Source organism: Dermochelys coriacea, chromosome 11 (genome assembly GCF_009764565.3).
Source record: "Dermochelys coriacea isolate rDerCor1 chromosome 11, rDerCor1.pri.v4, whole genome shotgun sequence".
In the NCBI taxonomy this organism is placed as follows: Eukaryota; Metazoa; Chordata; order Testudines; family Dermochelyidae; genus Dermochelys; species Dermochelys coriacea.
The window spans coordinates 40,579,645-40,602,010 of NC_050078.2; the positions used below are offsets into that span (position 1 = coordinate 40,579,645).

The 22,366-nt window shown below is 37.3% G+C and overlaps 1 protein-coding gene across 7 annotated transcripts in view; it reads right to left on the bottom strand.

Annotated features, from left to right (window-relative positions):
• The window catches only part of TLK1 (tousled like kinase 1), a 133,696-nt gene that overhangs the window by 81,883 nt on the left and 29,447 nt on the right, over positions 1-22,366 (bottom strand). Inside the window, exon 1 of one of the 7 annotated variants that reach the window (XM_043505270.1) lies at positions 19,041-19,189. The exons of the other annotated variants lie outside the window; for them this stretch is intronic. The gene's annotated coding sequence lies outside the window, so the exon portion shown is untranslated. Of the gene's footprint in view, positions 1-19,040; positions 19,190-22,366 lie in introns of those variants that run through there. 7 annotated transcript variants of the gene reach the window in all.

The following is a 22,366-nucleotide window of genomic DNA, read 5'->3' on the forward strand; positions in this document are numbered from 1 at the left end:
GGGGATGCACAGAAGCCCTTGCTGGGGGAGAATGGGGAACCCTGGCATGGGTGCGACAAAGAGCCATTGGCAAGTTGAGGAGAGCTGTAAGCAATGCGGGGGGGGGAGAGAAGGGGCACAGATTTCCCTCATATGCAGTGAAGGGGGATGGTGGGGCACACAGAGCCACTGGCATGAAGGAGGGCAGTGGATGGGTTGCAAGGAGTCCCTGACGTACAGAGAGATGGGAGGGTGGCACACCAGGAGCTCCTGGGGGAGGAATGGAGGGATGTGTGTTCAGTGCGCTCGGCCTACAGAAGCAGCAAAGCGTGCAACCCTCTAGATTACGTTATAAATCACTTATGGATCTAAACCAATCTGACAGAGGAAGTGGACATTCCTAATACTCTGCATTTGCACAGAGAATTACTGATATTGTGCAACCGCTCTTTGCTTGTTCCAGTTTAACTACTGGATTGTTACATTTTCAAGTGACATTGAAAACACTAAAAAGTTTTAGTAAAGTTTTCTAAAACAAAGTTAAGTTGCTTCATATTTAAAACCACACATTTTACATAGCATTTTTTGTATAAACCATATCCCACTTAATCTTAAAAGATTTTAAAAATCAAGGAGCACATACAGTATAATATAGGGCATCAGGGTGGACTGATTTAAATCAAAGCTATTTAAATTGCTGATTTTAATCAGCAAGCAGAAAACCTTGATTTAAATAATTGATGTTAATCTTGTTTTGCATTTGTACTTTTCTGTTATTTTCCTGAAGAAAGGTTGTTTCTTATTGGTTAGTAACCATTAAAACATGTTGATTTGCAATGAAATATAGCCTTTACACTAAATTTGGCACTTTTGCTAACCAGGAGGGTATGTTGTACCTACAAATTTATTACAGCAATTAGTTTAACATACATTTACTTAAGAGTCTTAATGTTAACCTTTTTATTATATTAGAAAATGGTGAATGATGCATTTCTGATTTATTAGACTCGTATTTTTACTCATGACTTCATGCTCTATTTGGATGGATTTTAGAATTCAATTAAAAATGCTTTAAAAAGCATATTTAAAAAAATTAGTTAGATTAAACTACTTTAAAATGTGATGATTAAATAAGAAATATTGTTTAACAAAACATATTTTGCTTTTAAGACTAATGATTTATTAAACAAAGCAAGTATTATCTGTAGTTTGTGAACTGAACTGATTATTTTTGGTCACCCTGTCATTCCAAGATTTTAGAATTAGTAGATCTCATCTTTGCACACCTAGTTTTTAATAGGCCTGTGGGAATAACCAATTTTTCGGTTTGGTTGTCAACCTGAAAAAAAAAATTGAAAAACTTCTGTTTGAGATTAACGCAAAACAAAAAAAAAAACAAAACAAAAACGTGTTTTTTTTTTCATTTTGTCAGGAAAAAATGTACTTTTGGATCAAATAAAACACTTTAGACTGGCCCAAAACATTTTGTTCCAGTTTTTCATTTTATTTTGTTTTTGGGTTTCGGGGACATTTTGTATTCTTTTTTAATTAAAAGGAGGTAAATTCCTAAATGAAATTTCTTGCTCAAACAAAAAGTCAAAAAAAAATGTTCTGAGATTTCCAAAATCTTTTTCTTCCTTTTTTCCATTCATCTGAAACTATTTGCAGAATTCAACTCAAATCTGCAAATAGTTTCGGTCAACAAGAATCTACATAGGGTATGTCTCCACACCAACTAGACACGTGACTGGTCTGGCCATCACAATTCTAGCCATTTTTCACACCCAAAATAAGCTCACAACTTGAAACAAAGCGAAGACATAACCGCTGCAAACCTGTTCTCCAGACTGGTAATGTACTAACCTTTCTGTATTATGCTGATCTATCTTTGATTAATAAACTGATTGCACATGGTTACCTGGTGTTATATCAATAGAGAAATAAAACCCCCAGAGGCTCGGTCTACACAGCATACCTGGCTTCTGGGGCTAGGGCTGGGGGCTGTTTCATTGCTGTGTAGACATCCAGGCTCAGGCTGGAGCCCAAGTTCTGGGTCACTCCCACCTTGCAGGATCTTAGAGCCTAGGCTCCAGCCTGAGCCCGGAAGTCTACACAGCAATGGAACAGCCCCATAGCCCAAGCCCCAAATGAGAAGATTTTGAAAATGTGCACGTGCGGGAGGAGCAGACAGGGTTGTTATTGTTAAAGATGAAATTAAGAAACAAAGCTTCCCACGTTAACCTGAGCATAAGGCACAATTAGTTTGTATTATTTGCGTATGTATTTAATTGAATTATTTATTTAACATTAGTAATCCCTGTATATACAACACAACCCTTTACTGTAGAACAATTAGACTTTTCTGTCCTGCACCCTTTTGTGCCCAGGCTGCTCATTTTGATTAATCTATGCCCATGCAGGGTTGACTATTTGGCTGAGGTAGAGTGTGTGTCAATGCAAAACCACAGCTGATTTTTGTTGACAGGGAATGTGCTGAAACTTATTTTGCCAATTCAAAATTGCCTTAATCTCTTCCTTGGTGTTTTTTCTTCACTGTCCCAACATAAGAGTGTAAGAAAATATGATGAAAGACCATCAAAGAACGTAATGTTATTGTCTCTCTTCTTTACTGAGGATTCTACTACCAAGAACTACTCTTATGGAAGGAGAAACCACATTAGGACACAAATAAAATATTCCTTCATAGTACATGTGCTTAACTTTGCATATGTGCTGAAATTAGACAGCCAGGAAGCAGACACACTCAGGAAGTCTGTTGTTGGCACAGTCTTACAAAGTGCAGTAGATATGGGAAGTAAATCACAAGCGTTTTTTCACCAAACATGTACACACAGAGCCCTTTTTTGGGGGGGGCAGTGGTGAAGGAGAATACTATAACTGGCTTTCTAGCAGTCATAGTGCTGCCTCAGGAATTTAGACTATGAAAGGCCTTTTATTTTATTTATATTTATCATCATACTGGGCCTAGAAAATCTTCTCTCTATATTCTCCAAAAATATCCCTACACTGTTTAATCACCATTTTAAAATGTAACACTTTCAATTTTCACTTATACTTACTAAAAAAAGCTGTTACAAATTCTTCTCTTAAAATATTTATTTTATTTCTGGCTTGATTTTTCAAAAGTGTTGAGCACCTAAAACTTAAGTTGATTTCAAGTGGTATCTGTAAGTCCTCAGTATCTTTAATAACTAGGCTATAATTTTTTCAGTTTATAAAGCAAAACAAAAAGACTATTTTTTTCTAATTTAAGAACATGGTAATTTAAACAGATTCAGGAACATATTTACAATGCAGGATATGGAAGACCATTTATAAAAAGAATTTTGAAGTTCTACATATTATAGCAATCTGGTACACCTTATAGAAATCTGAACAGTAAAGATAACTTAACCAATTTACCTCCTTGGAAGAATAACTGACTTAATACACACTATTTGTAATGGAAGCTATACCTGAGAAAGACCTATTGGTCACAGAAGCTGACTTCCCTCCCTCCTACCCCAAAAACAACCTCACTAAAAAAGGCAAGTTTATCTTTAATACATTCAAATTTCACTTACAAGATTTTTCCCAAGTTTAACTGTTCACTTTTTTTGACATGCTAATATGAAAAGTGAAATATGTAAGAAAAGTGAACTATAGCTTTACAGTAATATATTTTATCAAGCCTTTTCCACCAATACATCCCATCCCACCTAAAATGTATTTGCAAACACCAAAACCATTAGGCAACTTCTTCCAGTAAAATTTTATCCTCTGTAAAGATGAAGTAGGTGCTGATATATGTGTATGGTTTTGCTAGAAAATACTTAAATGTTATCTTAACCAGGGTGGATAAAAATCAATGATTTTAAAAAAAAATTATATATATATATATATATATATATATAAAGAGAGAGAGAGAGAGAGAGAGAGAGAGAAAATGTTTTTGATAAAATGCTTTTTGAGGAAAAAACCTATCTAAAGATAGCTTTAATTAAGATACATTATAGCTCAAAAGATATCTCATCATGGAATAGGGATTATAAATTCTAATTTTATAGTATGACACAATATATTCATGTAATGTTTAAGAAAATTTTTTAATTGGGTTCCAATAATTCACTGATTAGGGACCCAATCTTATGGTGTTCCAGGGACTTCTGTATAGATTATTTAGGTTAAACTTTCTATCTACCCAATGGGACTCCGCGCTCAGTTTAGAAGAGACCATCAGAGATGCTTAGTTTTGCAGTTCTCAAACTGTGGATTTGAGTCTCCAGAGATAACATGCTTCTTAACAGCAAAAATGTTTTTAAATAAATATATACAGGTGAGAAATAACAGACCTCAACACTACTGTCCCTCTGCAAATTTGTGTAGACAGAGTCAATCCCTTACCTCTCTCTCTAAAAGTGCAAAGTTTCAAAAAGTTCGATGAATAGAAGATTGTTGGGGGGGCAGAATAGATCTGGACAAGGAGAAGAAGTCTGGAGATAAATGTGAGAAGGGAGGGACAGACATTAGAAATACAAAGTGAAACTGTTTGAGCAGCATATTACAGAAGTCTTGACGTTTTTTCTGAGTGTAGCCTTCATTGATTTGAGTATCTACCATCTCTCACTAGAAGGGAAAACCTATAATGGCAGCAGGCCATAAAAAAGATCCAGTTTGGGAATATTTTAATGAAGTTACTCTACCTGTGGGTAAGACAGGTATGTGTGTAAAATGCAAACAGTGCAACAAAGAAATGCAAGGCCTGGTTTCCCACATGAAACAACGTCATGAGAAGTGTTTCTTCTCGGAGGAAGCTTGTGTTGAAGATGATGAAAGGAAAATGTCTGAACTACAGGATCTTCAGGTTGGTAACCTTTTTATTTCAAAAAGAAAAGGAGTACTTGTGGCACCTAACAAATTTAGTCTCTAAGGTGCCACAAGTACTCCTTTTCTTTTTGCGAATACAGACTAACACACGGCTGCTACTCGAAACCTTTTTTATTTCATACTTCTTTCTTAAGGACTGCCTGTCTTCCTTCTGGACTATTCTTGAATTCTCACGTTTAAGCAAAAAATATAGTTGTTACTCTCTGGTACTATCATTTTAGATGCAGTTGTGATAAAAAAATAGCTGAAATAAGCCCATCTTCCTTTTACAATTTCACCTTTGAAGTAGTACAGAGTGTCAGGGAATGCAATGAATAATACTAAATTAGCAGTATGGTAATAATAATGAAATAACTGCAACAACTTAGTTTGTTAAGGAGACTCCATCTTCAATATATAGGATTCTGAAGACTATCCTGTCAGGTGAGTTAGAGGTATCACTGTTGTGGCCCCATGTGGCAGGTAGGATTTTAGACAGTTTACAGTCCTTTTTCCTTTATAGAGAGGTGAAGTGTGTAATGTGGATCTCCTGTCTTATTTTAGTAAAGTCCATTTGTATGGTTATTTATGAGAGTCTCCAGGTTGGAGAGCTCTTTTTTGATATTTTCCTGTTTGCTGTATAGGATGCTTATCAGGTGGTTCCTCAGTTTCTTTGCTAGCGTGTGACAATCTCTCACTGTGGTCTGTGCAGTATGTAGATAGCAATGGATTTTTCACCTTCAGTCCATTTGGTATGATGTCCATCCGTTTGCATGTGGAAAGGAAAATGATATCTGTCTGTATTTGTGCAAGTTTCTTCATGAGGTTGATGAATTTCCACTCCATACGGCTAAATGCAGTGCCTTGCATGGTGTCAAGTATCAGAGCGGTGGCCATGTTAGTATGGATCTGTAAAAGCGGCAAAGAGCCCTGTGGCACCTTATAGACTAATAGACTTATTGGAGCATAAGCTTTCGTGGGTGAATACCCACTTCATCGGATGCTTTTAGTGGAAATTTCCAGAGGCAGGTATAAATACACAAGCAAGAATCAGGCTAGGGATAACGAGGTTAGTTCAATCAGGGAGGATGAGGCCCTCTTCTAGCAGTTGAGGTGTAAACACCAAGGAGGGAGAAACTGCTTTTGTAGCTGGCTAGCCATTCACAGTCATTGTTTAATCCTGAATTTATGGTGTCAAATTTGCAAATGAACTGAAGCTCAGCAGTTTCTCTTTGAAGTCTGGACCTGAAGTTTTTTTTACTGCAGGATGGCTACCTTTAAATTTGCTATTTTGTGTCCAGGGAGGTTGAAGTGTTCTCCTACAGCTTTTTGTATATTGCCATTCCTAATATCTGATTTTTGTCCATTTATCCTTTTACGTAGGGTCTGTCGAGTTTGGCCGATGTACATACCAGAGGGGCATTGCTGGCACATGATGGCGTATATTACATTGGTGGACGTGCAGGTGAATGAACCGATGATGGTGTGGCTGATCTGGGTAGGTCCTGTGATGGTGTCGCTGGTATAGATATGTAAGCAGAATTGGCATCGAGGTTTGTTGCATGGATTGGTTCCTGAGTTAGAGTTACTACGGTGCAGTATATAGTTGCTGGTGAGAATATGCTTCAGGTTGGTGGGTTGTCTGTGGGCGAGGACTGGCCTGCCTCCCAAGGCCTGTGAAAGTAAGGGATTGTTGTCCAGGATGCGTTGTAGATCACTGATGATGCATTGGAGAGGTTTTAGCTGAGGACTGTATGTGACTGCCAGTGGAGTTCGGTTGGTTTCTTTCTTGGGCTTATCTTGCAGCAGAAGGCTTCTGGGTATATGTCTGCATCTGTTTCCTTATTTCCTTGTGTGGGTATCATATTTTTGAGAATGCTTGGCAAAGATCTTGTAGGTGTTGGTCTCTGTCTGAGGGGTTGGAGCAAATGCTGTTGTACCTCAGTGCTTGGCTGTAGAAAATGGATCACGTGATGTGTCCAGGCTGGGGGCATGAAAGGAGGGATAGTGGTTGGTGGGTTTTCGGTATAGGGTGGTGTTAACGTGACCATCACTTATTTGTACCAGGTAACCATAGATAAGTTTGTGATAAAAATCAGCAGATTACAAAAAAGAGGTAATCGATGAAAAAAACTGCCCGGTTTGTTTATGCAACAAACTCTCCTTTCCATATGATTGGGAACCCACACGTTATTAATGTGGTTCAGTCATTAAGACCAGCATACAGTCCACCTAACAGAGCAGATGTCGCAGGCAAATTGCTGGATAAAGTGTACAAAAGAATAATTGAGCAGTGTGCAAAAGGTCTAGAGGGTAAAATTGTTAACCTGAGTCTTGATGGGTGGAGCAACGTCCACAATGATCCTGTTGTATATGCTTGTGTGGCAACAGAAGGAGGGAATGTCTTCCTTACAGAAACAACTGATATATCAGGAAATGCACACATAGCAGAACACTTACAAGTAGCAGAAGTAAAAGCTAAAACAAACTGTGGGAAAAAAATTCAAATGTCTAGTACATGGCTTGGTCACAAACAATGCTGTAAATGTATCCGGCAAGATGAGAAGAAATTATTTAGAAGAGAGTCCCAAGCTAATAACATACAGTTGCAGTGCTCATTTGCTTCACCTCCTAGCCAAAGACTTCAGTGTTTTAGAAATTAAAAGCTAATGTTGTTGAAATTGCAAAATAATTCCAAAACAACCACTTTGCAGCAGCTGCTCTGAAAAAAGTAGGAGGAACCAAGCTAACTCTCCCACAAGACGTACGATGGAACTCAGTAGTGGACTGTTTTCAGCACAATATCAAGAACTGGCCTAATCTGATGACAGTTTGTGAACAAAATAGTGACAAAACAGATGGCGCTGTCACAGCCAAAGTTCTCAACATTGGGTTTAAGAGAAACGTTGAAGGCATGCTAAGTACCCTACAGCATATTTCTGTAGCCTTGAACAAAATGCAGGGATATAGCTCTTTTATTGCTGATGCTGTTGAAATTTCGAAGGGACTGAGTGAGATCTTAAAAAGAGAAATATGCAATGACAGAGTTAAATTACGAGCATTAAAAAAAAGGAATGGGACAAGCACTATTTTCAGCTCATTTTCTTGCAAATATTCTCAATACTCATGTCATAAATATAAAGGGAAGGGTAAACACCTTTAAATCCCTCCTGGCCAGAGGAAAAACCCTTTCACGTGTAAATGGTTAAGAAGCTAGGATAACCTCGCTGGCACCTGACCAAAATGACCAATGAGGAGACAAGATACTTTTAAAGCTGGAGGGGGGAGGGGAGAAACAAAGGCTCTCTCGGTCTGTGTGATGCTTTTGTCGGGAACAGAAAAGGAATGGAGTCTTAGAATTTAGTAAATAATCTAGCTAGATATGCATTAAATTCTGTTTTAGTTAAATGGCTGATAAAATAGCTGTGCTGAATAGAATGTATATTCCTGTTTTTGTGTCTTTTTGTAACTTAAGGTTTTGCCTAGAGGGATTCTCTATGTTTTGAATATGATTATCCTGTACGGTATTTACCATCCTGATTTTACAGAGGTGATTCTTTTACTTTTTTTCTTCAATTAAAATTCTTCTTTTAAGAACCTGATTGCTTTTTCATTGTTCTTAAGATCCAAGGGTTTGGATCTGTGTTCACCTATGCAAATTACTGAGGATTTTTATCAAGTCTTCCCCACGAAAGGGGGTGTAGGGTTTTGGGAGGAAAGACATTTCCAAGCGGGCTCTTTCCCGGTTATACATCTGTTAGACGCTTGGTGGTGGCAGCAATAAAGGGCAAAAGGTAAAATAGTTTGTACCTTGGGGAAGTTTTAATCTAAGCTGGTAAAAATAAGCTTAGGGGGGTTTTCATGCAGGTCCCCACATCTGTACCCTAGACTTCAGAGTGGGGAAGGAACCTTGACAAGTGGGTACCAGGGTCAAACCTTAACTGCTGAAGAAGAGGAGCTGGCTATGACATGGACATCCAGCAATCATCCCTCCATAATGCCAACTATAATAAACTTCAGAGCTGAAGGTGAGCCATTCAAGAAATATATGTTTGCTGATGATGTTTTAAAGAAAGTCACACCAGTGAACTGATAGAAGTCACTTAAGCACTAGGATTCAGAGACTGTTGAAGTGATAACCTCACTTTTAACAGCAGTGACTTCTGCTGCGGGTGTAGAAAGAATATTTTCTTCCTTTGGACTAATTCATTCCCAATTGAGAAATCGTTTGGAACCTGAAAAAGCAGGAAAGCTTGTTCTTCTTTTCCAGATTATGAACCAACAGGAAAATAAAGTGAAGACAACTGAGTTAGCTGCAGAAGCCAATATTTTAAGTTTCTCATGTTGACTTGGCTGACACAGTTGATTTTTTTTAAAAAAATATTTCAGTTAACTATTTTAGTTAAACAATTTTAACCAAAACAAACCTGATTTTAAAAAACTCAAATGTTTAACTAAATTCAAAAATGCATATGCTTGTTTTGCTAAAATATTATGTTTGCTATTGAAGAAAAAAATCCAGAATACATAATATTGTTGTTTTACTTAAATAAAACAATTTAAATGTCTGACTGGTGATGTTGTCCTCCTAATACAGCATGGCAAGAAAATCCTCCACATATTAATGATTAACTTGTTGAACTGGAGATAGTTCATCTCCCAATGACTTCATAAATATCTGCTTCAATTACCTTTGGTAAATGAAATAACTAAACAATCATTCATTTTCTGATATAGCTGGAAAACTAATCTGAAAAGTTTTCAAAATAAATCACTTTAAAAATGTATAGCATGTGCCTTCTAAAAATGAAACCTACACCTATCTCTGAGTTGTGAGAATATGCATTAAAGGTTATAACAACCAACAATAATGCACTTTTATGTAGAAATCATGATTAAATCAAGTCTTCCTGACATGATTTAAATCAAATCCACCCTGATCTTAACTGATTAAATATAAGCATGTTTAGCTGACATGTTTTCTCCCACCCTTTGTCTGTCATGACTGACTATACTGCAGGTTCTTCAGGGCAAGGATTGTGTTTTACCACATTTAAGCACAATCTAATATCTGCTGGGGTCTCTTAGGCATTACTATAATAAAACTAATTAAACAGGAATCCTCTTAAAACTGTTTGCCCTTCAAGCATTCTTATCTTGTGTACTGTACTCTTTGCAATCATGTCAAAGAAAATAATGAGTCCGGTGGCACCTTAAAGACTAACAGCTTTATTTGAGCATAATCTTTCCTGGGTAAAACCCCCACCTCTTCAGATGCATGGAATGAAAATTATAGATGCAGACATAAATATACCTACACATGAAGAGAAGGGAGTTACCTCACAACTGGAGAACTAGTGTTGACAGGGCCAATTCTATCAGGGTGGATGTAGTCCACTCCCAATAATAAATGAGGAGATGTCAATTCCAGGAGAGGCAAAGCTGCTTCTGTAATGAGCCAGCCACTCCCAGTCCCTATTCAAGCCCAAATTAATGGTGTTAAATTTGCAAATGAATTTTAGTTCTGCTGTTTCTCTTTGAAGTCTGTTTCTGAAGTTTTTTTTGTTCAAGTATAGCTACTTTCAAATCTGTTATAGAATGTCCAGGAAGATTGAAGTCTTCTCCTACTGGCTTTTGTATGTTACCATTCCTGATGTCCAATTTGTGTCCATTTATTCTTTTACATAGGGACTGTCCGGTTTGGCCAATGTACCAAAGAAAATAATGGTGAGCTCCTCACACTATGTGATAAGCTGGTTTCTAAAAGCAGCACACGCTTTCAGATGTACCTATATATCTTTACGTGTATTCTAATGATCCACCCTCACAGTGAGAACTTATTCCTCTGAAACATACCATAAAGCACAGTTATGAAAAGCAGAGAGTTTAAATGGCAAGAAACAGAAGCAGCATAAGTTTGTTAGGCAGGTACAGTTACACAATTGCTCTTTTGCTTTACTATCCAAATGAATGGAGAGTGTACGTTTTATAAGTGTAAGGGCACTACAACGTTTTAAAATAAATAACTGTAGTTTAGAAAATGACCTACTTTATAGTGGAGCAGGACCATCAATGTTTTGACCAAGATAATCCTAACAATTATAATACATAAATGAGCAATGACTATATTATGTATATCAGACATTATAATATCCTTATTTTATTATAATTGTGCATTTGAGGCTTTTTATATAAGTATACGGTAATAATGCTTATAGGATCTTAATATACGAGAGAGAATTACTGATGTTGCCAGAAAATGAGATGGTGATGGCAGTAGAATGGTGTGAAGCCAAGCAGAAGCAATATGAGAAGGAAAAGTTCAAAACCAAGATAGCGGCAATAAAATGCAGCCCCTCATTTATCAGCACACTTGGAAGTGAATCACAACCTCAAGGCCATAATTATCCAGTATTGAGAATTCAGGAGTCAAGTCATCCCACTTGACCAAATTAGCAGTGAAGGAGGCAGATAGCAACATGAAGTCTCTACAAGTTCAAAAAATATATATACCTAGCACCACTATAATAGTTAGACAACCAAAATCTACAGCACACATTTTACCAGTAGCAAGGAGCACCAGCTTTTCCACTAAAATAGAAATAACTAAGCTTCTTACCACTGATAGCACTGCAAAGCCAATACAGCTATGGAAGAGTGAACTGGATTCTGCACAGCCTTATGCTGACCTTATCAGTTAAGATTTAATTCTCAAATCTTTATTACTGGTAACATGTAAGAAGCAGAGAACATAGCTTGATATTCAAGTCTAAGGGCTTGTCTAAACTGGCAATTAACAGTGCCACGACCACACAAGGCACGTTAAAGCGCTGCCGTGGCAATGCTTTAGCGTTGCCAGTGTAGACTAGCCTTAACACCGAGTGTGCAATTCTGGCAGCTAGAACACCATTATTTGAATTGAAAGTTAAGAAAATGTGTAAGATAAGAAAATCAAGAAGTGACTCAAAATAAATATGGAGGACCATCAGATCATTACTACTTATTTTTCTCACTATGCCTGTATTTTAACTTGGATGAAATTCTTGTCTAAAGTGAAGGATAGGCAACCTGAAAAATCTGTTTCCCACTCTGTGCCTACAGCTAATTCTCCCTTGTCACTCCAATTTCTTACTTCAGTTCTTGTCTCAAAAGAGAGCCCTCCCACACCTGTGACCGCTATTCAGCCACAATGCCCCAACTCCTGCCCAATCCACCTTACTTCCTCCTACGACTAGCTCCTCTACATGGTGTCACCTTTAGGCTATATGATGATCTGCTTCAGGACAATGACAGTTCTCAGCAGCCTACTCCCTAAAAATCAACACATGAAGCACAGAACAACTGCAAAAACAGGCAGGGTAAGTTTGGATGAGGTCAAGAGTCAGGATCCATTTTTCCATTCCAATATTTTCTCCCCTTAGGACAGGACATCTTTGTCTTTTCCCTCTCAACATTCATGCTGAAAGAGAACAAAATCTTCATAGAGCCAACAGTACTGTAAATGTCTCAAACTAGAACATAAAAAAGAAAGGAATAGGAGAAGGAAGAAGACATACAAGGAAGAGTAAAAGGAAAATTATTACCAAAGGTTTGAAAAATATTAACTAGTACTTTGTCAGTGTTATACACAACAGCAATGCTATCATTCATTCCCAAGACAATTCTGGGGATTAACAATATACAGTTGGGAGTATGGTGGCACCTTAAAGACTAAACAGATTTATCTGGGTATAAGCTTTCATGCCCAAATAATGTAATATAATAATAAAATAATGCCTGCATCTGTAATTTTCACTCCATGCATCTGAAGAAGTGGGGTTTTTTTTACCCACGAAGGCTTATGCCCAAAAAATCTGTTAGTCTTTAAGATGCCACCAGACTCCTTGTTGTTTTTGTGGATACAGACTAACACGGCTACCTCCCAATAGTTGGGAGTATGGCGCTGCAGATATTTGAATATTACACTGGTTGCCCTTTAAGGAGTTAACATCTAAGCTACATTTATTGTACATTCATAGATCTGAAAAAGTTATTTTCTCATCTAAGTTATGGGAGAAATTGTGGTTTCACAGTTATCACTGTGATTACTAGGATGAATGTTGACATCTGCTATGGGTACGTGCTTCCTAAGAGGATATACTCCATGATAGTGTGAAAAACAAAACAAAAAATCCTCATACCAAAACACAAACCTGGAGAGGGAGAAATTATTTTTTTTAAATGTAAAACAAATATTCTAGGGCTGTCGATTAATTGCAGTTAACTCACGCGATTGACTCAAAAAAACTTTAACTTCAATTAAAAAAATTAATTGCAATTAATTGCACTGTTAAACAATAGAATACCAATTGAAATTTATTAAATATTTGAATGTTTTTCTACATTTATGTATTGATTTCTATTACAACACAGAATACAAAGTGTACAGTTATCACTTTATATTATTTTCTATTACAAATACTTGCACTGTAAAAATGATAAAAATAGTATTATTCATCTCATACAAGTATTGTACTGCAATCTCTTTATTGTAAAAGCGTAACTTACAAATGTAGATTTTTTTTGTTACATAACTGCACTCAAAAACAAAACAATGTAAAAGGTTAGAGCCTCCTACAAGTCCACTCAGTCCTACTTCTTGTTCAACCAATCGTTAAGACAGACAAGATTGTTTACATTTAAGGGAAATACTGCTGCCTGCTTCTTATTTACGTCACCTGAAAGTGGGAAGAGGCATTCGCATGGCACTTTTGAAGCCAGCATTGCAAGGTATTTACATGCCAGATATTCTAAACATTTTGACCACCACCAGTCTAAATTAAGTCTAAGTTACATGCCAGATATTCTAAACATTCGTATACTCCTTCATACTTTGGCCACCGTACCAGAGGACATGATTCCATGCTGATGATGCGCGTTAATTAAATTAGTGACTGAACTCCTTGGGGGAGAACTGTATGTCTCCTGTTCCATTTTACCCACATTCTGGCATATATTTCATATTATAGCAGTCTCAGATGATGACCTACCACATGTTCGTTTTAAGAACACTTTCACAGCAGATTTGACAAAATGCAAAGAAGGTACCAATGTGAGATTTCTAAAAATAGCTCACAGCACTCGACCCAAAGTTTAAGAATCCAAAGTGCCATGGTGTGGAGCATACTTTCAGAAGTCTTAAAAGACCAACACTCAGATGCGGAAACTAAAAACCTGAACCCCCAAAAAAGAAAATCAACCTTCTGCTGGGGGCATCTGACTCAGATGATGAAAATGAACATGTGTCTGTCCGTGCTACTTTGGATCGTTATTGAGCAGAATCAGTCATCAGCATGAACCCATGTCCTCTGGAATGGTGGTTGAAGCATGAAGGGACATATGAATCTTTAGCGCATCTGGCATGTAAATTGGCTGAAGTAGGACTGAGTGGACTTGTAGGCTGTAAAGTTTTACATGGTTTTATTTTTGAATGCAGTTATTTTTTTTATACATAAGTCTACATTTGTAAGTTTAACTTTTATGATCAAGAGATTGCACTACATCACTTGTGTTAGGTAAACTGAAATATACTATTTCTTTTGTTTTTTACAGAGCAAGTATTTGTAATAAAAAATAAATATAAAGTGAGCACTGTACACTTTGTATTCTATGTTGCAAATGAAATCAATATAATTGAAAATGTAGAAAACATCCAAAAATATTTAAATAAATGGTATTCTATTAACAATTATTTTTTTAATTGTGCGATTAATCACGATTAATTTTTTTAATTGCTTGACAGTCCTAAAATATTCACAAGCTTATGTGTACACATTACACTTCAGATTTTAAATCTGAAAGTTTTGTATTAAAAGAAGAAAAAATGCTTTTCATTAATGTTTAAACTTCTCATGCATGCCCTAAATAGGGAATTGTGGAAAGGAAGTTTACAAGAGAATGATTCCATCTTAGTCACCAATCAAATCTGTGAGTTCCAGAAACTTTGTAAAATTATATCTTATTGGACTGCTTGGCTGGAATCTTCTTCCTTTGTTTAGTTCCAGAGGCAGCAGAATGCAGCATTTTTTTTTTAAAAAAAAAAAGAAGAAGCCAGGAGAAAGTCATCACCACTAGCCTGTGTATTATTTTGACTGTGTACTCTGTAAAAGAGGGGACACCAGCTCTTGGTTCTGCAATCCAATATACATCCCTAAAATTATGTGGATTAAAACTGGTGGTGGTCAAATTGGAGCTCATTGGAAATTGGGTGATTTGTAACAGAATGACCTGTTGACTTCGATTTGATAAATTCTCAAACATTTTGATGCGTTTCAGTCTCTGCTGGGATACACGATAGTGATGAAATGGTAGATTATTGCTGACAAAAAGGAGTTAGTAGGGAGAGGCTATTAATTTCATAAATTTCCTGTACAGTCAGAAGACCTATCATAGTTTCTGCAAATTCAGAATATACAAATCTGAAACTGATGGGTGTGTCCTCCAAATATTACACTGACAGGCAACAGGAACTGGTACTTCTCAAATCCAAAAAACTTCTGCAGCTGATTGAGCTAAACTATTCACTAATGCTAATATTGACTTGTCAGATGAGGATGTGAAAATGATTGTTTTAGACATACATATACGTGCAAGGCAAAAAAACCCTGTGTTTACAGAGTCATGATGCAATATTCACCAAATATGTGATACCAAATATTATTTAGGGATTCTATATGCAATCTAAACAGTATAATGCATTTGTGGAGGCAATCTTATACAAGAGCTGGACAAAACTCAAAGATTAACAACTTCCTCATGCTTGGCGCTTTTATATAGGCCGGACTGGCAGCAGCACCGATTAAGGTTGCCTGACACTTGCCATTACAAGACCTTGTTTTCAGTTGCTTATAACTTTCTCAAACTTTAACCATTTGGGCTGACTTTTCCCTGCTGGACATTTGCCTCGGACTGAACTTTTGGAAAATTTCAGTCAAAATGATTCAGATGTTTTTAAGAATGAAGCTACAGGAAAAGACGTGGCTTTACTCATAATCGCCCTGCCTCATTCAGTGCACAGACTGGATTTGTTCTGGAGATGAAATAGCAAAAGATTAAGATGAAATAGTAAAGAAGATTGTCAGCGGTAGGACCCCAGCCGCATTTGCTGCAGAAGTTGAAAGATATGCAATGCATGAGGCAGGGGACTGCAGAAAGAGAAAGGATGTTCTTTATGGTGAAGGCAGCTGAATGCTGCTCTGGAGAACTGGATTCCATTGCTGCCTGTGCCACAGAGTTCCCGTGTCTGTGTGATGCTAAGCAAGTCAAAAACAAGCTCTTCACAAGTGGTCACTAACTGTGTGTTCCTTATTTGCCAAGTGCCCAGCTTGAGACCATGAGGTCTGATTTGCAGAAGTGCTGAGCCCTCACAGATGTAACTGAAGTCAATCAGAGCTCTGAAAGAACACTGAAAAATCAGGACCCATCGTGCCTCAAAATGGGCACCCAAAATCAGTGAATACTTTGGGTATTAATCGCACTGTGCCTAAGCTTCCCACCTATAAAATGGGGAGAATAATACCCCCTTGCTTCACAGGTTTTAAGAAGATAAATAAATAAATGTTTGTGAGGCAGATACTATATGAGTGCTATAGAAAAACCTGGAAGGAAATTAATAATTTTGTCTTTTAGAAAGGGTTTGAATAGTATGTGGCAAATAAGGCCAGAGGATCACACACTGAGTAATTAGACAATAAAAGCAATGGTTCTCAAACTTTTGTACTGGTGACTTCTTTCACATAGCAAGCCTCTGAGTACGACCCCACCTTATAAATTAAAAACATTTTTATATATTTAACACCATTATAAATGCTGGAGGCAAAGTGGGATCTGGGGTGGAGGCTGACAGCTTGCGACCCCCCATGTAATAACCTTCACGGGTCCCAACCCCTAGTTTGAGAACCCCTGCGATAAAATATCAGATAGCTGCTCATAAATTCTGTAGAGTCCATCCTGAATGAGGCAAGGGCCCTATGGAAAAAAAAATAGCATGTGATCTTGTAATTATAGACTGTATCGTAGCATACATACAAATGGGCCAAATTAAGGTTTCACATGCAACCTTAATTCTGGCATTTCCTAACTGCTTGACTTTGCAACCTAAATACTGTTTTTTTAATGTAGGTTTTGTGTGTAATTATTAAAAGATGGTGAAACCAACTTTTTTTTAAATCAAAATGAATTCACCATTACCACATCCACATTGCTGCCTATAGCAACAATTTAAAAGGTATTTACTAGTCTTGACCTCATTTAGAAAACGTCAAAAACTAGTCTTTGCTGACAAACAAAAATTTACCCAGATCAATGACTAGAAAAATAAATGAAAGCTCCCAAGTTTCACTGCACTTGCACTTCATTGATTATGTCCACAGGAGTACAGAGAGCATTATTACAACAAGCAGTTAAATTATCAACTGTTTTTAAGGAAGATTTAAAAGACACGCTCATTTCTAACCACCACCAAACAAGCACTTATGGTAAACAATGGCAATGACAGTCAATACTAATTCTGCCAAAGTTTCAATCACTTCCATTAGGCATCTGTTTCTGAAAACATTCTGGACAAATCAACTTGACAATCTCTCACTTCAGGTTATATCTCTTATGCATGAGTAGAGAGGTCCATGTGATATACAAAATTCTTAAAATATCTTTGCTCATGTCTGAGTGTCAGAGAAGCATTGATGATTATCTGTCGTAAACATTTTAATATTCCAATGTTGCTTAAACTCTGAGGCTGCCCTCCCTAAGGAGGCTGGAACCTGTTTTTGTGGGAGACAAGGGAAATTTAAACAGGAATAGCTATTCTCTGTTCTAGAGGATTTAGGAAAACAAGAATCCAGTATTGAATACTGGTTATTATTACTCAATGTTGAATTGATGGTTCCTCATTTGCTAAGTACAAAGTTGAAATGATGCTAACAAGGATAAAAATTTAACTGTGTCTTCAGCCTACAATTAAAATATACCTTTCAGTCATTCCTCCCTGCCCCCCCCCCCCGGACTTCCAAAACAACCCAGTAATAGTTTATTCTGCACTTATACTCCACTCTCCATTCCAGTTACAGTGGGAGAAACTGGAGTTCTTGTTCAGACCTCAGGGAAGACTATTGGCTAGGTAAAAAGTTGTATAGTGACCACACAACTTTTAGTTAACTTCAATCCACGTAAAATCTCAAAAGCGAAGAAGTTTGTCAAAATGAGTTTGCCAGCTCAAAACAGCATTACCAGCCTATCTACAGGAGGAAAATTTAAAAAAAATCTTCTAAAGATCTATTGTTTCTTAAAGACAATGTAAATATAACTGAGAATAAAGTTAGTAATTTCAACATTTATTTTTATTCTATTTACTTTTTGCACTTCTGCCTGAAAGTGAAAATGAGTCAATTTTACTTTTATGAAAGTAGCTAAAAAAAAAAAAAAAATCACAGCACGGACTATGAAGCTAGCCAACTCTCAAGATCCCTATTTCACCTGCTCCTTAGGCCTGGTTTACATCTAAAAATTAGGTTGATCTACATATATTGCTCAGTGCTGTAGAAAAATGTCATGACCTGCACAATGTAGTTAAATCAACCTAAACCCCACAGCAGACGTAGCTAGGTCAATGCTGGGTCAACCAGAAAAATTCTTCCATTGAACTAGCTACCGCCTCTCAAGGGAGTAGATTTACTACACCAACGGAAAAACCTACACTGCAGTGGTGCAGTTACATGGGTGCAGCTGTAGCACTTCTAGTGTAGACATACCCCTACCTTGCGCTGGAAAAGTTACTTCTGCCCCTCTGACCGCAGTGGAAAAGAAACGGAACATAACTTTGGGCTTATGCTATTTGATACTGTGCTTTAATTTTTAAGATAGTTAATTTTGCACATTAAACATTAAGAACCTTTTAATCCATTCTGCAGTCTGAAGGTCATGGCTCCAATCAGTGACACTACAGCACTCATTTGTCTTCTTTCAACAAAAAGATACACAAGGGGTCACCTTAAATGCATTAAGGAGGTGAGACAAATCAGAAGCATTAATTATACTTCCATAATATACAGGAAAAATCTGAACAAATGCTTTGATTTGGCAACTCAAATCTCATTCCAAAAAGTTCTCTGTTAAATAGCTTTATAATATGTACAGTGTACATAGAACATCCTACTCACCAAAAGGCTAGAGCATGGGACTGTGAATCCAGTGATGAATGTTCTACCCTCAAGTTAGTAGTTTGCTGTATAATCTGAGGAAGTCACTTAGGCTCTGTAATGTAGCCATGTTGGCATAGCTATGCCAGCACAGTTCCCTAGTGTAGATGCAGAGAATGCTGACAGAAGGAGGAGTTCTGCTGGTATAGGCATACACCTTCTCCCAATGACCTCAGCTCTGTCTATAGAAGCCCTCTTCTTCTATCAGCATATCTGCACCTACCAGAAGGGGACAAGGGGAGGCTGCTGGCATACTATGTGGCCAGGTATGTGGTTTTTTAACATCTCTGACCATCATAACTATTCCAGTATAAGTTTTAAGTGTAGACCAGGTTTTAACTTCTCTGTGCCTCCATTTCCCCATCTTTAAAAGGGGATAATACATAATCCCCATTGCTGCAGGAAAAGTGCAATATCCAATTGCAATATTATTTTCCATAATAAGCCTTATACCAACAAAAAAAGTATTATCATCAAATGTTATCCGAAGTTTATGCACAGGAAAAAGAAACAAGCAAACAGCAGCTGCTTTACTAGATTTAAGTTCAGGACAAACATAATCACTTATTGGCAGATCAATGAAGCAACAACTTTGGCTGAAAGAAAAAAAGTCAAGGATGTGAAGAAATCTACATGTCAAGTGACTGGGGGCATAAAATTCTACTTATAGTGTTTTCAGCTAATTTAATAAATCATATTGATCATAACAGCATTCCTTGCTTAAAACCAACAATTTGAAAGTCACATTTTGGTCTCAAAAATATTTACATACCTTGTTACTTGTAACATCTAAGATTATTGTAATTGAAGTTTTAGAGAAAATATTCTATTTTTGTTTATTTACTTTATGCTTTCACAGACATTGATGTATAGACAGTTTTGCTGTTTCCCTTTTATAACCAGGTATTTCACAAAGCGAGTGGAATCAGAAAAGCATTTTAAAAACAAAAACAAAATCCACAAAAACTGGAAACAGGACTTGGGCAGGTGTAGTGCCTGAAATTGACTAGATTTGAAGTTGATTATGTCATTTTAATGTGGAAAATTATTCTGTATGTAAAGGACCAAAGAACAGCAATAAGATAACCAAAAACAGAAGGAAATTAAGTAGACTGTGTTTAAAGGAAACCCATTGGTTCAACTTGCTATGCCTAGAGAGAGGCAAACAACTCAATCTAGACCTAAGCAAATTATCAAAATAACATGAAAAGCAACAGGATAAACTCGGCTATGTACCAAGTACAGACAACTAATGCAGGACTTTTCAGGTGTTTTGGTGGTAAAGAAAAAAATTCTGCTTCTTACAAATATTTAGAATATTTATAAATACACTGTTCCCTATCTGTGGTTAGTCATTAAAAGTCCTCCCAGGTCATTGATACAGTAGTCTGTCAACTGAAAAGTATTCGCTCAGATCCCCCAGGAAGCACAACTGATCTTATTAAACTCTGATGGATCATCAAAAAAGTTCCATTACCCTGATGAGGACGATACTTTTCAGCACTAAACTGAAGGATGCAGTCAGTCAGTCAATGGTGAGGATGTAACCTGCTGCGCACAAGTCTCCAAACCAAATCTAAACACAAAGTTCAGCTTATACTCAAGTTACACAAATTGAAGTCAGAAGCCAAATGAGATAGTCCAGTGGTTGCCATGGTGTCCATGAGATCTTGAGCTAACTCAGAAGAGCCATCATTTGTATGGACACTATAGTTACCTAAAATAGTTCATCACCTGCACCATTACAGAGCTCAAAATGGCATTCTGATATGCAGGGAAATATCCTGGAGACTAACACTAGACCCATTTTATCTCAATCCCAAAGACTTATAAATGAGATGGACATCTGAATCAGACATATACACACACACACACACACACACACACACACACACACACACACAAACAAACAGCACACAGCTTTACAAGCAATCCTCTCTATGCTGAACGACATACTAGGCCTGTCACAATTCTGCCAACACAGGCAATGGCAAGCAATCAAGTCTCCGCTGTACATGCAAATTTGGAGGCTTCATCCTTAATTATATCATGATTGGTGGTAACTTTAATAAGCATCAACCCTGCATTAAGAGGTTTGACACACAGAGCTAGGTCCATGTACACACAGACACCCAAAAGGAAACATAAGGTGAAATCCAGTGCAACCAAAACCATACATTTGACCCTGGTTTACACTTAATACATAGTCTTTCCTGCTGGCTCCCTCTTCCTACAATTAGCATTTTGATCCAAGGGCCCATGCCCTACAATTAAATCTCTTTACAGTCCACTGTAATCAAGTGATAGCATTGTTCAGTGATCTACTCCACCCGGAGGTAGTCACTAATGTGACAGTTGCCACAGCTGAATGCCCAAATAAGAACTTCCAAAGCAGTCCACCAAGGCAATCTAAACAAGACAGACACCCAAACAACCACCACTATTCACTATATACACAAAAGCTTTTTTGGCCTTTTGAGCAGCTAGCCTCAAATCAACCTATTTTCATTTCAATCCCCCTACCTAACAGTCTCAAAACCATCTCCAATGAAGGTCTTCATTTCACAAGGTTAACCTGTAGCCACCTCATCATGGCTGTCCTGCCATGAAGAAAAGGGATTGTGGAAAAGACCACTGCATCATACCATGTCTGCACATACATTATAATCAAACCAAAAACACAGCAAACAACTGTGCAGTAGTAGTGATGCAGCCCTAACAAACAGCGATGCCTTCTTAACAGGCTCACCCCCAGACAAGGAAACCTACCTAAATGAAGAATTAGAACTGGGAGAAAAATGGATTTTTCTGGTTCTCTGGCAATTATGTTTCAGAGGTCACAAGGAACTATGAACTACAAACTATGGATGACAAATGAATCGTCATTAGGCCAGGAAAAGAACCAAGAATTACCCTACAATCTGGTGGTTACAGAATTCACCTAGGATGTGGGAGACCCAAATTCATGTCCCTGCTCCAATGACTTGTTAATTATTTATTCAAAGTGGAACAACTTCAACCGGAGAGATTGAAAAACTCTCTTATCAGAATATTCCATAGCCCACATAGACCAGTGGTTAGGACATTCTCCTGCAACGTGCAATCCTTTCTCCACATCAGGCTTAGAGATTATCTCCCATATCCCAGGTAAGTGCCCTAACCACTACGTTAAATCTTATAAGAGGTGGCAGAAGCAGCAGCACTACCTCCTCTGGTCGTTTTGTGAATCTTAACTTCCTTTGCTTTTGTCAGAATTCTTGAAATCAAAACAAAATTTTTTGACTCAG